Genomic DNA, 16,411 nt, shown 5'->3' with positions numbered 1-16,411 from the left:
CCCCCAGAAAATAGATTCATATATATATATATATATATATATATATAGGTAGATAGATATAGATATATATAATATATATATGGCAAGATAAACAAGAGTACTGGAATTTATATATTTATATAAATTTCAAGAATATATATATTAGAGTGGATTTTTATTATTAAATGTTATTTTCATATTTTTAAAACTACTGATGTTGAGTGACTGAGTGGTAAGTACCATAAGTTAAGAATTTCTTAGTACTAAAACATTAAAAATACTGTTTGAGGCCATTTCATGTGAAATAAAAAGATTAAATTAGATTCACTTGTAATATTCAGCTCCAATAAATGTGAGACTGATTTAAATGAATATCAGATAAGAACATGGTTTCTAACTTTAGTGGTATAATTTAATCTCTTTAGTAGATATTGTGTTAGTCTGTTTATTATTATTTTTATTTCTTCTTGAGTCATTTTTGGTGATTTGTGTCTTTCAAGGAATCTTCAGTTTAATCAAGGATATTTACTTTATTGCTTAAAATATTACCTTTTTATTTTTAATGTTTGTAGGATCTGTAGGATCTGCTTTTATTTCTGATATTGGTAATTTATATATTCTCTCTTGTTTTATCAGCCTAGCTAGAGGTCTGTTAATTTTATTGATTTTATTTCCCCCCCAGAGAAACAGATTTTGGGTTCATTGATTTCCCTATTGTTTTTCTGTTTTATCTTCTGTTGATTCCTTTTGCTTTCTTTTTTATTTCCTTTTTTTTTTTCTGCTTTGGATTTAACTTGTTTTTCTAGTTTCTTCATATGAAGATTATATCACTGATTTTTTAAAAACTTTTTTTCCTAATATCTTTTAATTTTTAAGGTTATAACTTTCCCTCTAACTTCTCAGAGTTGTTAAAAGAAAACTCTGTTTCCTTTACTACTATTCATACCACTTCATTTCTGACACCAGATGGGTGAGTGTTTTTCCTATAGCAATTAATTCTCCAATTGGACACCAATTGGATGGCCTACGATACAATTATGACACTACCTGGAGTAGGCACAGACCCCACAGGTTAAAGGCTCAGTTCCACAAGACTGTGCCCCTCCTCCTTACTTCAGACACCAGTTGCAGGTCCAGGTTGTCACCTGTGTTTCTGACCAACCAGCTATAACTTGGAGGTTCCCACAACCTCCTCCTCAGGTTTGATAATTTGCTAGAATGACTCACAGACTCAGGAAAACAGTTTACTTAGTAGATTACCAGTTTATTATAAAAGGATACAGCTCTAGAACAGCCAGCTAGAAGAGGTGCACAGGGCAAGGTATGGGGGAAGGTGTATGGAGTTTCCACGCCCTGTACAGGCTCGCCACCCTCTCAGTACCTCCATGTGTTCGCCAACCCAGAAGTTCTCTGAACACCTAAGTTAGGGTTTTTTATGCATGCTTCATTCTGTAGGCACAATTGAGTAAATCACTGGCTATTAGTGATTAACTCAAGTACCAGCTCCTTTCCCTTCCCTGGAGGTTGGGGGAGTGGGGCTGAAAGTTCCAGCCTTCTATCATGTGATTGATTCCTTTAGCATCCATCTCTCCCCCACCCCCCATACCCTCAGGGGCTTTCCAAAAGTCACCTCTAACAAAATTTAAGTGCGGTTGAAAGAAACTCATTAGGAATAACAAAAGATGCTCCTTTTACCTTTATTGCTCTGGAACTATTTCAGAAATGGGATAAAAACGAAATATTACAACAAAAGATGTTTCTTTCACCTTTATTGCTATGGCACTGTTTCAGAAGCCAGGATGAATACCAAAATATATATTTCTTATTATATCACAGTATCACAGTTGTCATGATGAATAAATATGAATTCATGTAAGGCCCTTTAGGACAGTGCTTGTCACCTGGTACATGTTCAGTAAATGTTAGCTATTATTGTTTTTATTAATGTTAATTAATACTTGTTTGTCTTCTATCTAGTCTCTGTTCTTTTGGGGCAGAATCCTTTGTTTCTTAAGCCTAAAATAAATGAATGAATAAATGAACCAATAAATGAATAACTAACTCTGGTAGAAAGGTTACTGTTGTGGCCTCTCCCGTTGCGGAGCACAGGCTCCACATGCGCAGGCTCAGCGTCCATGGTTCCCGGGCCCAGCCGCTCCGCGGCATGTGGGATCTTCCCGGACCGGGGCACGAACCCGCGTCCCCTGCATCGGCAGGCGGACTCTCAACCACTGCGCCACCAGGGAAGCCCGAAAGGTCAGGATTTTGGAGTGTGGTAAGGCAGAGGAGGGCATTTTAGTCAGAGACAAGAGTTGAGTCAGGTGGTAGAACTCTGATGTAACATGGTATGTTCAAGATCTGTAGGAAATTAGATATTGACGAAGCATCAGTGGGCATGGTGGGTAATTACTCCGAATAGGTAGGTCATTACCATGCTTAGTCCTTTATCCTCAGGTTGGGAGAATTTTAAGCTATGAATGACACTATATTTATAATTGGGAAAGGTCACGCTGACAGTAGTGAAAAAGATATTGCTATTGGAGGCAAATAAATATGAAGTAAGAAGGCTATTGTGGCCAAGATGAGAAATGATGGCGTGAAGAAAGGCCGTGGCAGTGGGGATAGTAGAAAAGATGAATTTGAGAGGCCTTAGGGAAGTAAGAATCAAGATCTCGTGTTTGATGTGAGGTGAGGTTGAGGGAAAACAAGGGGTCTAGGATTACTTTCAGGTGACTGGGTGCTTGTTGATCCTTTTGATTGAGACTTTAGGGAGTCCAAGCTTTCTCCCCTCGCTGCAGTGAATCGGGGACGAGGTGTTGAGGCAAGGAATACGACTTTATTCAGAAAGCCGGCAGATGGAGAAGATGCCAGGCTAGTGTCTGATAAACCATCTTATCGGGGTTTGGATGCCAGCTTCTTTTATAGCACAGAGAGGGGGCAGAGATGAGTAAGTAAAGTCAAAAGGCCATAAGTTTTGCAAATACCCTGTGGAATGGCCAGCCTCCTGAGGGGATGTGTTAATTTCTTCTTTCTTGAGACATCCACAGGTGGGTGGGGTGAGGTTGTCTCCCTTTGAACTGAACAGAGGCACTTTAGTTTAACATTCAGGCAGAGGGGTAGGGTTCCCTGAGGCAGGCCATTATGTATGATTATAATAACAAAAACAACAAAAAGCAAAGGTTAAAGTCAAAGAAACAGATCGAACCTGGAGTCCCATTTAGCTTTTCCCTGTTACAGAAATAGACTTTCAAGGAGAAATGTTTCGAGACTCATGAGGAAAGCTAGCGGAGTTTCAGATATGCTGAATTTCACATTTCTGTGGAACTTTTAGGTTTAGTAAGCAGTTGGATATTTGTATCCTAAGCTTGGGAAATAAAGATTTTAAAAGTGGTTAAAGCTTGAGAATTGTGACTAGGCGTAGGTGGCCAAGTGTTGAATGGGGAGACATTGAAGATTGGTATAGGAAGAGGATTGAGCCAAGTGAATGTAGAGGATAAGCACAGATCTAGGGGTAAAATCACAAGAGCACGAGGCCAGGAATGGCGAGGGAGGAAATTGTTTCCTGCAGGAGAGAATGCCTTAAGCATCAGGTACTTCAGGAAGGTTAGCTAAGGATTTGATTGGTAAATAAGAGACAAAGATCTTAGGCTGTAAAACTTGGACAATTTCAGAGGAGTAGTGGGGCGGAAGTTAGACTGCAGTTGATTGAGGCTTGAATGGGAGACAAAATGTCATAATTCACCTCTGCAACTGGGAACAAAAGAGAAGCTGGGTACAAATCCAAAGTATTAGGGTACACTTTATTTTATATACAACTTTTATATACAAAGTTAGAATTTTAGAAAATTCAGTCTCTCCTATTTTTCCTGCGTTTGGAAGTCAAACCCTCTGCTAGTGATTTTGCTGAATGAATACCCATCAAAATATGGAGTCAAGTGCTGAAAACCTTTTGTTGCCAACATTTAGAGGAATGGCATAGCAGATATTTTGAAAGTGAACTAATTTCTTTCTTCAGAAATAGTATAGTTAAGAAAGTATGTACAAACTGGCAACTAGTAGATAAAAAAGTTCTGGAGGTCTAATGCACAGCTTAGTGATTGTAGTCAGCAGTCTAGTGTGCCCTTTTTCCACGGGTTTCTCAAGGGTTGATTCAGTCAACCATTAATCAGTCTGTGGATCAGTCCATGGATCAGTTCCTGGTTGGTTGAATCTGTGGATGCAGAACCTGCAGATACATAGGGCCAACCATACTATGTCATTTTATGTAAGAGACACAAGCATCCATAGATTTTTGTGTCCATGGAGGAGTCCTGAATCCAATCTTTCCATAGATACCAAGGAATGACTGTACTGTATTATAAATTTTAAAGTTGCTAATAGACTAGATCATAATTGTTCTCACCACAAAAAAGAAATGATAATGATGTGACATGATAGAGGTGTTAGCTAATGCTACAGTGGTAATCGTATTGCAGTATATAAATGTATCAACACGTTGTATACTTTACACAATGTTATATGTCAGTTATATCTCAATAAAAAAGAAATTATGCATCACTTGATATTTTCTTTTTTAAAAAAATTTATTAATTCATGGGAGGACTTTCAAAACAGCTGAAAGCAAAATTAGAATTTTGGAAGGTTCTGCTGCTTCAAATTTTATGTGCTTATTAATTATTATTCTGTCATTTCAAAGTGATTTTTAAAATGATAGTTTTGAAGTACCCCAAAATGAATTCATATTGAAGCTACTCATAACTTTAAACTATAGTGACATCACCTGTTGCTACACTAATAAATTGCCTAAGAAGTAATTTGATGAATTATTATTTCTTCCTTTTCCTATTACTGAAAATAAATGCTGTGAGTCCCATCATAAGATGTTTATTGGCAGGATTCTTTGATAGGACGGTTATAACCTTTGTAGTAGTGTTTTTGTTTTGTTTTGTTTTATAATTTTTAAAATCACAGAATAATTTTATATTCTTCTGGTTGTATTTTGCCTAAAGAACGATAAGACATTTAGGTGTTACCGCTTACTTTCAGATTTGCTTTGTATTGTACTATAGGGTGTATCTTACTATGAGACTACATCAAAGGAAATAAAATTGAATAAAGCAGTATTTCATTCTGGGTACTGAAATGAGAATAGGTCAGTTATTATAGGCCTTCATTGAAAACTTGAGGAGTTATTAGTTGATTGAAAAGAATTTATTCTGGAAAATTAGTATTTAAAGATTTGAAATTGTAAGCCAGAAAGGAGAGAATCCTTATGTACATAAACTCTTTTGCAATGCATTTAAAAAGTAATATGCCAGTTGTTAAGAAAAGCAAGATGGCAAGCACAGTGACTTGGGATCCTTTCATTAAGTATTAGCTTTCCTTTCCCTTGTCTTTCATTTGTGGAGTTTAAGAAATTACACATTACTACATTACCAAGGCCACATTACCAAGTGGCCTATTAGTGAGGAATAAATGATCCTCATATCTAAAGACTTTTAGTGTGTTGAAGATTTAATAAATAAAACAAAAGGCTTATCACCTGGAGAAAAATATGACAAGGAAGAGCTACTTGGGTATGATGGGGAAGTAGCAACCTAATTGATATTTAATAATGAAATTTTGCTTATTTCATAGTCAGATATACTTACTTTAGGTCCAGATAATATTCTTGTACTTAAGACTATGGTGTTACTCTTAAAATACTACTTGTTTGAAATTTTGAAATGAAATTATTTTCTATGGACAGAGGTACCTGCTTTTGTTCACAGTAATGGTGTGCAACATTTTTAGCTGTGTTGTTCTTCATAAAAGTATTTTCTACTTTTTGCTTGTGCCAAAATGTAGTAAAAATTGATAACAGCAGTTACGTTAGGCATAAAAGAGTAGAAGCATATGGAGATGGGAGCTTGGAAATGTTAGACCCAAACGGTCTACGTGGGATTCCAACTCGCCCAAGAACCGCCAAGAGTCGAGAGCCGTTGCAACACGCAAGAGGTTTATTAGGAGCCGATGCACCGGGGTTCCCTGAACCTCACGCAGGAGGCCGATGGGGAACCCCTAAAAGCGGAATCACATACTTTTTATAGGTTTATTTACTCATAGGGCGGGTATATTCTCACAGTGATTGGGTAAATGTGGTGACTTTTGAATTCATTGGCTTAGGAACTTTTGCCCCACCTTCTGGCCATTACAGTTGTTTGTTCATTATGGCGGTTAGGGCGTATACCTGTTATGAACAACTGGAAAATTACCCGCTGGCTGGAAAGTCCCCGTCAACTGAAAAACTCCAAGAATTGGTTTCGATAGGGAGAAGAATTGGTTTCGATAGGGAGAAGGAGTGGCGCAAGAGGTTGGTTTACGGGAACAAGTGAGGGGGTGGAAAGTCCCTAAAGGCCCCACAGAAAATGCAGCACTTAACTTCATTGAATTCAGTGATCTTTTATTTTATAAATTAGGCATTTATGAATACTATAGAGTTTCAAGAAAAATAGGAGCAGATTTAGCTGCTTAGATGAAGTTAGTGTAAAATAGAGTTCAGTTGTCAAGGGGTCAGCCGAGTCAGCAGCATTGAAAACATGTAGGGGGTGGTTCTTGAATTCTTGCTTAATTTGGGGATGTGTGATAAACTACAAAGAACAATTCGAGGCAATTATAGAGAAAAAACAGTGTTATGAAAAAAGAAATGCTTATATAATATTCATTTTAAAGATACTCTTAAGAAATGTTGTTTACGTTAGATTAGTTTAGGAAATCCAGAACATTTTGAGGCCAGCACAGCATGTTTTGATGTAGATTGACATTTCTTCAGATACAAAGCACATGTTGTAGAATTAGTGGGGTTTAAATAATTTAAATAATTTCTATTAGCATATCTGATTATCATGATGAACAAATTTTCTGAAAAAATGTGTTGCTGCTTATTATGGAGATTTTTAAACTCTAATAATAATAACAAATTAAGTTATGTTTAGTTATTGGAGCATCTGACCTAAAAAGACATAGTGAAATTTACATTTGATTGAGAAGGAATCACCTATTCCAGTGTAGATACATAGTGTATGTGGGTTAATAATATTCCTGAATTTTTTTTTCATGTCTAAAATTCTATGCCATTTGAATTAGTGAATTATAAAAAGTTTTTAGCACAAATAATTCCATGACTGTTGTAGTCAAGTTAATTCAAAGTTAATTTATAATATCTATTGTAGTGGCACAGCAAAGATAAGATATTTAAAATATAACCTTATCCCCAAAGGAACTTTGTGTCACCTCCTATTAATAAGGAAATATATAAAAATTACCATTTTACAAGGAGGGCTATGATAAATACTAAGTGAAAATAATGTACAGAATGCTGTGGGGTTTAGAAAAAGGAGGGACAATAGTAGTAGAATGACACAAAGTTATGGTTAAAAGGAGTTTATTTGAGGGTATATGTGAGTCGTTTTCTGTGATCACAGCAGAGAGGGAATATTGTAGGGGTGGAAAAAATTTCCCTTCTTCCCTTTTAGATTCTTTGGCTTGTCTAATATTTAAATAAATATAAGACAGATTAACAGCAGGAAAATTTAATTATGTACATATGGGAGCAGCATAAAGATATGAAGACACAAAAGGTTGCTGGTAATTGAAACTTACATACCATCCTGAGCCAAAGAAAGGGGAGGGATCGATCTATGGATACAAAGGGGAGGAAGGCCATTCACAGGAAGGGAGAGGAGATGTTTGGAAAACAAAGGTTGCCCTGCTGTACAGGTAAGTTTCTTAGGTAAGAAGCTATCTCTGGTAATAGCTCTCTTCCTTTGCTTTGTAAATTTAGGCAAGTGAGGGAGAGGTAAAAGAGCTTTCCTGAATCTGCTAGGTTTTGATTGTCTTTAGCTCAAAATAGTAATCCTTACGCTTGTCACTGAACTCATGTTTGGCTGCCCGCCGGCTCGAAAGCCAAGCTCGAAAGCCAATACTCGCTCGAAAGCCAATACTCGTTTAGAAAGGAAAGGTTGCTTTATTCAGGAGGCCGGCAACCTGGGGAGAAGGCAGACTCATGTCCAAGAACCAACTCCTAAGATTCTGCTTGACCATGAAAGTTTTTTAAATGGAGAAAGGGGAAGTTAATCACATTTAATCATTTGGGGAGGGGATCAGAGTCTGTATTATCTTCCACTGTGTCCAGACTTTCTTCTGATTGGTTGGTGGTGAGGTAACAGGCTGGTGTTCCAGGAATCTGGTGCTCTACCTGGGTGGGGGGCCATAGTTCCTGCTGAAGAACTCAAAGATATGTTGTTATGTATATTCCTTGAGGAGGAACCACGTCTCTGTTAGGCTCAGTAGTTGTGGCTCACGGGCCCAGTTGCTCCGCGGCACGTGGGATCTTCCCGGACCAGGGCTCGAACCCGTGTCCCCTGCATTGGCAGGCAGATTCTCAACCACTGCGCCACCAGGGAAGCCCTGCACTGTTGTTTCTTGACTGTTCCTCATTTGTTTCTGCATTCCCACGCTTCCCTAATTAGTAACTGTTTGAATCTTCCCTTTGGTACTCAGGGAAGATCTGGGAGGCTGAATGAAGCTTATTTCCTACAAACAAGAAATGGGGAACACGGAAAGGATTTGTACCCTGGAGCAGCGGTCCCCAACCTTTTTGGCACCCAGGACTGGTTTCCTGGAAGACAGTTTTTCCCCCGGACTGGGGTGGGGGTGGGGGGATGGTTCAGGCGGTAATGAAAACGATGGGGAGCGATGGGTAGCGGCAGAGGGAGCTTCGCTCACTCACCCATTGCTCACCTTCTGCTGTGCGGCCCGGCTCCTGACGGGCTGTGGACTAGTACGGGGATTGCAGACCCCTGCCCTAGAGGGCCCCACAGGGTCCTGCTTGGTTTCATGCTAATGTGGCATATTTTGGGGTGACAAATTCTGCTCCCCTGCAGTATATTTTAGCATGTACGATACTGTCTGTGCTATCACTTTGTAGACTGTAAAGTGACACAAAAGGGTAACCCCAAATATTAATGATTTGATTCTGATAGTAAGCATGAGGCTAGTTCCCCATTCTGTCATTTGGTAGTTGTGTCCATGAGCTTCAGCTTCTTCATATGTAAAATGGAGGTAAACATAATACCTACCATGTAGCGTTGTTTGCTCATTTACTTATTAATTAAATCAACATTTATTAAGTGCCTGCTCTGACAGATTACTATTATAGACGTTGGGGATATAGTGGTAAATGCTGCAGATGAAGTCCCTGCTTCATGTAGCTTACATTCTATGTATGGAGGATACATGGAGGGGACAGACGGGCTGGCAAACAAATGGCAAGATAGCAGATAGTAACAGAGTGCTATGATGACTTGGTGGATATTGGGTGGTCAAGGAAGGCCTCTGTAAGAAAGTGATATTTAAATGTCTAAGGTCTGAGTGACAAGAGGGGACTTACCAAATGAAGATCTGGGGAAAAAGACCTTTCAAGGGATGAGCTTGGGTTGTTGCCAGGATTGAATGCTTGCTATCCTTATTGTTATTAACATAATTATTTGCCCAGAAAGATTTCTAGAAGAGCACTAGAATAGGATGTGGAAGCCACTTTTGCTTCTTAGTTATTCTTCGTATTGTACCACAGGTTAGACTATCTCATGCCTCAAAGTGTTATATCATTTAACAGCACAAAACAGTACCAGAAGTAACACTTCCATAGCACTTACTATGTACTGAGCACTGTTCCAAGTACTTTACCTGTTTTTTGGTTTTTTTTTTTTTTTTTGCATCTGCTAGGAATAAAATTTACCTTCAGAAAAGAGAAGTCTCATGAAACAGGCGAGAAGGGTGTTAGGGTGGAAGAAATATTCCTCTACTCTTTTAGGTTCTTCTGGCTGGCCTAAGAATTACATTGACATGAGATAGATTAACAGGAGAAAATCAAACAAAAGTTTAGTAACATGTATACATAGTAAAGACCCAGGAAAACTGAGTAATTCTCCAAAATGGCTGAAGCTCTTCCTTCAATACCATCTTCAGTTGAAGACAAAAGAGGATGTTGGGAGTAGTGTTTTGGAACTTCAGAGGGAAAAAAGGCAGTTCACATGGAGATGGAAAAGAAAATATTTGGTAAATAGATGTTTGCTGGGCCATGCAGAGACAATGGGACACAGAATGGACTGTGATCTCTAGGCCCTGCTGAGTTTACCCCATCACACCTAGCCCATATCCTTTGCAGACATCTCTTATTGCAGCCCTATTCCAGGAACAGGCCTTCTATCTAAATTTAAGCAGTTAGGGGGAAGGTCAAAGATTTTTCCTGAGTCTTTTTGGCCTTGATTTGTTCCATCTCTAAATAATTTGCATGCGAAAGAGACATTTTGGGGTGGCAAATTTTGCTCCCCTACAAGGGGAAGTTATAGAGAAATGAGAGGCAGAGTTGTAATGTCCAAGAGACCTAAAGTAAGACTGGAGGTCAAGTGTTAAGGGGGAGGAAAAGCTCCTCTCTTGACAAGTCTGTTCTCCAAAGCCTATCATCCTGTTTTGTGTTTTCAGTCAAGAGATAGTTTAGAGGGAGGAGGCTTGTCTGAAGAAAAGGGTAGGTTTTAGGGAATGACAAAAGGTCATCACAGTCTTATCTGCTCTCAGAAGCTCCTGTGGCTTGGCCCTTAACAGCGGAAAGTGAGCCACCTCTTCTTTCCTCTCTAGGAGAGCATGAGCCAGGCTGGAAGTAGAAGTAGCTGCCCTTTCTTAGATCTTTTTCCTAGCACAGGCCTCATTTAGACTTTTTATGGGCTCTGGGCTAAATATAGGTTTAATGTTAAAATAACTTTTTTTTTTTATCCTCCTCTCAAATCTCTTCTTTACTTTCAGGTGCCTTAACATTCCTTTCAGTTGGAGGCAGAGTCTTTTATCAGTTATTAGAGTTAAAAAGCATAAAAGGAAAATTCCCTTTTGAAGATGCATGTTGATTTGAACCTATTTAAATCGAAGTATAATCAGTTGGGATGGATAAATTGGGAATTTGGGATTAGCAGATACACACTACTGTATAAATTAGATAAAAACAAGGACCTACTGTATAGCACAGGGAACTATATTCAATATCTTGTAATAACGTATAATGGAAAGAAATCTGGAAAAGAATATACACACACACACACACACAAACACACACACGCATATAAAACTGAATCACTTTGCTGTATACCTGAAACATTGTAAATCAACTATACTTCAATTGAAAAATAAAAAAGTATAATCAGTAAATTACCAAGAATAACTATGTGAGTTGAAGGATGTTACTGTGGTAGTTATTTTGCAATATATATTGATATAGTGTATCAGGTCATTATGCTGTACACCTTAAACTTGGTGCATTTTTTCTAAGTTGTCCAATTAATATGCATAGGGCCATTTGCAGTATTAATTTATTATCCATTTGATGTCATGGGGTCTGTAGTGATATCCACTCTTTTGTTCCTGGTATCGGTAATTTGTATCTTCTTTCTTTTTTGCTTTGGGAATTTAGCTAGAGGTTTATCCATTCATTGGTCTTTGTAAAGAACTACGTTTTGGTTTCATTAATTTTTAATTTTTTCTGTCCCCGGTTTTATTGATTTGTGCTGTTACCTTTATTTTCTCACTTCTGCTAGTTTTAGATTATTTTGCACTTCTTTTCCTAGTTTCTTAAGGTGGAAGTTTAGGTTATTGATTTTTGGATGTCTCACTTGAAATACTTATAAGCATTTATAGCTCTAAATCTCCCTATGTACACTGTTTAGATGTATCCCACTAATTTTGATTTATTGTATTTTCATTTTTGTTCAGTTCAAAATATTTTCTAATTTGAGCCTTCCTCTTTGGCTTAGATCCATGGAGTATTTAGAAGTGTGTTATTTTATTCCCAAGTATTTGGGGATTTTTCAGATGTATTTCTGTTGTTGATTTCCAGTTTACTTGTATCACGGTCACTAAACATATTATTTCACGTTTAAAATTTTTCTTAAAGTTTGTTTTATAATCCAGGAAATGGTTTGTTTTGGTGAATGTTCCATTTGCATTTGAAAAGAATGTGTACTCTGCTGTTATTTGGTGGAGTGGTATATAAATATCAGATCCCGCTGTTGATGGTGTTCAGTTCTTCTATAACATTGCTGAATTTTTGTAAACTTCTTTTCATTACTGTGAGAGGAATGTTGACGTCTCCAATTATAAATGTGAATTGGTCCCTCTCTTTTCATTTCTTTGAATTTTTTGCTTCATATATTTGAAAGCCTCTTGTTAGGTGCATACACTTACAAGATTCTTATGTGTTCTTGTTGAATTGATCCTTTCAACATGGTGCAGTGTCCTTCTTTATATGCAGTGATTTTTTTTTCTTGCTTGGTAGTCTGCTTTGTCTTTTATTAATATAGTCTCTTCAGCTTTCTTTTGATTAGTGTTTTTGTGGTATGTCTTTAAGCTCATTTTACCTTCAACTTGCCTATGTCACTACATTTAAAGTGGGTTTTTTTGTAGACAGAAAATAGTTGTCTTTTTTTAAACATAATCTGAGAATTTTGTTTTTTAATTGTTTAGGCAGTTTATATTTAACATAAATATTGATATGTTTAAATTTAAGTTTACTATTTTATTATTTGTTTCCTACTTGTTTTTATTTTACATTTCTTTATTTCTCCTTTGCTGTCATCTTTTGGATTATTTGAACAGTTAGTATTTCATTTTTATTATATTTCTTTATATAATTATTTTAATGGTTGCTCTAGGGATTGAGGTCTTTGTTTCTTAAATATAGCAGAAATGCAATAAAAATTTGGTTGGTTTAAACCTAACCATTTAACTTTCCACGGCTGTCTTCTTCTTTTTTTTTCTATGTTTAATGTAGTAGACAGTTTTACATTTTATCATTTGCTAAATGATTTGAAAATGCACCCGAAATTTGATTTATGGTTCAAAAGTAATTCTTGAAAACAGTGAATAAAGTAGTTTTATTTTTATAATTTAAATGGATTACAATACAGGTAGATATTAGAGATATTATTTCTCTATCTATGCCTATATTCTTCTTTTTTTTTTGATTTTTAGAATTTTATTTATTTATTTTTATACAGCAGGTTCTCATTAGTTATCCATTTTATACATTTTGATAGAATTCACCTGTGAAGCCATCTGGTCCTGGACTTTTGTTTGTTGGAAGATTTTTAATCACAATTTCAATTTCATTACTTGTGATTGGTCTGTTCATATTTTCTATTTCTTCCTGGTTCAGTCTTGGAAGCTTATACCTTTCTAATAATTTGTCCATTTCTTCCAGGTTGTCCATTTTATTGGCATAGAGTTTCTTGTAGTAGTCTCTAAGGATGTTTGTATTTCTGCACTGTCTGTTGTAACTTCTCCTTTATCATTTCTAACTTTATTGATTTGAGTCCTCTCCCTCTTTTTCTTGATGAGTCTAGCTAATGGTTTATCAATTTTGTTTATCTTCTCAAAGAACCAGCTTTTAATTTTATTGATCTTTGCTATTGTTTTCTTTGTTTCTATTTCATTTATTTCTGCTCTGTTCTTTATGATTTCTTTCCTTCTACTAACTTTGGGTTTTGTTTGTTCCTCTTTCTCTAGTTCCGTTATGTGTAAAGTTAGATTTATATTATTCGTATTTTGTTTTCTTTAGAGTCTAGTATGGTGGTACAAACATTGCAATAATAATAGTATAAATTTGTTCCAGCACTTTGGTTTATGTTCAAAGTATTGTTATATTTAATCTTCTTAATAATTTTAAGGTGGTTTATTTCCATTTTATTGTTATAGATACTGTGACTCAGAAAAGTTAAGTATTTTGTCCGAGAGCACAGTCTTATTAGTAGTGAAATTTGAATTCAGACTCAGATCTATTTGACTCTAAAATTCATGTTTTACCATTAGTCTAGTCATTCATTCCACTCATTTTTTGAGTACCTACTATGTGTCAGGTACCATATTATTTCTGATTGAAAGTCAACATAGGGACAGTCTGAGGTCCAGCTCGGCGGGGAGGTTCGGTGGCAGGACGAGCCGGGAAAATGCCCGTGGAGGTGATGGCGGAAAGTTCCTTTAGTTTCAGAAAGTTGCTGGATCAGTGCGAGAACCAGGAGCTCGAGGCTCCAGGAGGAATTGCTACACCCCCAGTGTATGGTCAGCTTCTAGCTTTATATCTGCTTTATAATGACATGAATAATGCAAGATATCTTTGGAAAAGAATACCACCTGCTATAAAATCTGCAAATTCTGAACTTGGGGGAATTTGGTCGGTAGGACAAAGAATCTGGCAGAGAGATTTCCCTGGGATCTATACCACCATCAGCGCTCACCCGTGGTCTGAGATGGTCCAGCCAATCATGGAGGCACTTAGAGATGCCACCCGGAGGCGAGCCTTCTCCCTGGTCTCTCAGGCATATACCTCCATTATCGCCAACGATTTCTCAGCCTTTGTTGGACTTCCCGTGGAAGAGGCTGTGAAAGGTGTCCTAGAACAAGGATGGCAGGCCGACTCCACCACAAGGATGGTCATGCCCAGAAAGCCAGTTGCAGGGGCCCTGGTTGTTTCCTTTAACAGGTTTATTCCCTTTTCAGAGCCTGCCCCCGTTCCACCCATCCCCAGTGAACAGCAGTTAGCCATACTCACCGATTTTGTGGCTTTCCTCGAAAACTGACTTATCATTCTGAGTTCAAGATCCACCTTCAGCATCCTGAATACTGACAGAAAAATGTAAAATTTTTATTTTCAGTTTTATTGGATGGATTAAGCACCTGAGCGTTCCTTACTGAGTATGTGATAAAATACATATATAATATAAAATATATTATATATATTTTGTCCTTAAACATGCTGAATGGTTGTTGAAACAATTCTCATTTTGTAATATTTGACAGTTTGGATGGAGCCCGTCAGTATTAGGCAGTCAGTTTATATTTCCTAGTGACTCGTGAAATACAGCTCTCCTGCTTCATGTAGAACAGTGGTTGTCAGCTGTTTTCTTCTGCCCCAGCACACAGCACACTCCCATCTCTACCACAGGTTGATAGTTACAGTGATACGTCTGGGGTTTGAGGAGGACTGTCCCCAGGGGCAGGATCTGAAGTGCCGGGGACTCTAATTCACCCCCTTTGGAGAATATGCTCATTTTCTCTCCCCTCCTGAGAATCACAAATATAAAATGCTGAGATAGAGCTGAGGAACAAAGGCCATCTCCCTAGTAAACCAGCTTGTTAACTTTAGATTTTTTTCTGAGAGTGTGAGTACATCCATTGCTGGCAGTGGAGGGCTTGCCACGAAAATGCGGCTTGTTAAAGACATTCATGAGAAGTATTAAGTTGTAATATTTCCTTTCAGAAGAAGGGAAACGTAAGTGTGGAATGCATTGTTTGGGAAAGAAGTGATTAAGCGATACACTTTGTACGACTGTCCTGCAGCCTCTTGGCTGCTTATATTTGGCCCTTGGGTCAAGTTCTGCCCTTTCGAGAAATACTGAACAAGTCTTTCATTTTTTGTGTGACAGCCCTCTGAATATTTGAAGTTGTTTGTTGTATCTTCAGGTTAAAACCACCCCCTAGTTCATTTATTCTGCATTTGTTCAATAAATATTTAATTGAATTTTTCAACTGTTTTTTCTAAGGTAGTTTCTAGAAGTTTCACTATCCTGTCTTCCTGTGGTTGTGTTCTAGTTTGTCATTGTCTCTTTTAAATTACAAATTTCTTAATTAAATAGAAATGACCTAAAAAAAAAAAAAAAGAAAGTCAACATAATCCTTGCACATATAATGCTTCCTCTCTTCTGGATGAGATAGCCATTAAACAAATAAATATAATAATAAGAATTATGTGTAGTTATATTGTAGTAAGTGCAGTAAAGGAGAAGGACAGGGTTTGCTGGGAATCAAAAACATGGAAACTTCATTTAGCTTCTTTGTAAAGTGACATTAGGAGGTAAGGATCCAGGATTGATGGGAGTTAGCAAAGAGTAGGAGGAAAAGCTGTATTGGCAGAAAGAAAAGGATGTCCCAAGACCTTGAGTGGGGAAAGAATTTAAAGTTCCCAGAGCTGAAACAAGGCCAGAGTGGCTGAAATGTAGTAACAGTCTTTGGGTGTGAGATGAGGCTTGAGAGAGAGGCAAGGTCCAATTTATTTAGGGCTTTGTAGGCCGTGCTAGGTTGGTTAATTGGCTGTTGCCTTAATTTTTCCTCCTAAACCAATGGCCATTTAGAATATAAACCATTTATAAGGTGGTAAGTGTCTACTTCCATGAATTAGCTGATGGATATAGCTGGTATCTCTTTACCTCAGAGCAAGGTAGTCAGTCCTGAGAATCCAGCATCATTTGCTTATCTGTCTGCCCTGGAATCTGTGCTGTCTCAGGTTTTTCTGATAAAAGAAATTGAGTTTTCTCAAAATGGTTAGTAGGTTTCATTGTATTGGTTAAAATAA

At 37.4% G+C, this 16,411-nt stretch overlaps 1 protein-coding gene and 1 pseudogene across 4 annotated transcripts in view; both read left to right on the top strand.

The window, feature by feature from the left end:
• Positions 1-16,411, top strand: part of RABGAP1L (RAB GTPase activating protein 1 like) — a 668,427-nt gene that overhangs the window by 111,862 nt on the left and 540,154 nt on the right. The gene's annotated exons all lie outside the window — the stretch shown is intronic.
• Positions 14,007-15,065, top strand: LOC112408910 (COP9 signalosome complex subunit 8 pseudogene; annotated as a pseudogene).

Source organism: Neophocaena asiaeorientalis, unplaced genomic scaffold (genome assembly GCF_003031525.2).
Source record: "Neophocaena asiaeorientalis asiaeorientalis breed wild unplaced genomic scaffold, Neophocaena_asiaeorientalis_V1.1 scaffold182, whole genome shotgun sequence".
NCBI lineage: Eukaryota > Metazoa > Chordata > Mammalia > Artiodactyla > Phocoenidae > Neophocaena > Neophocaena asiaeorientalis.
This window is presented reverse-complemented; position numbering and strand designations above follow the sequence as displayed.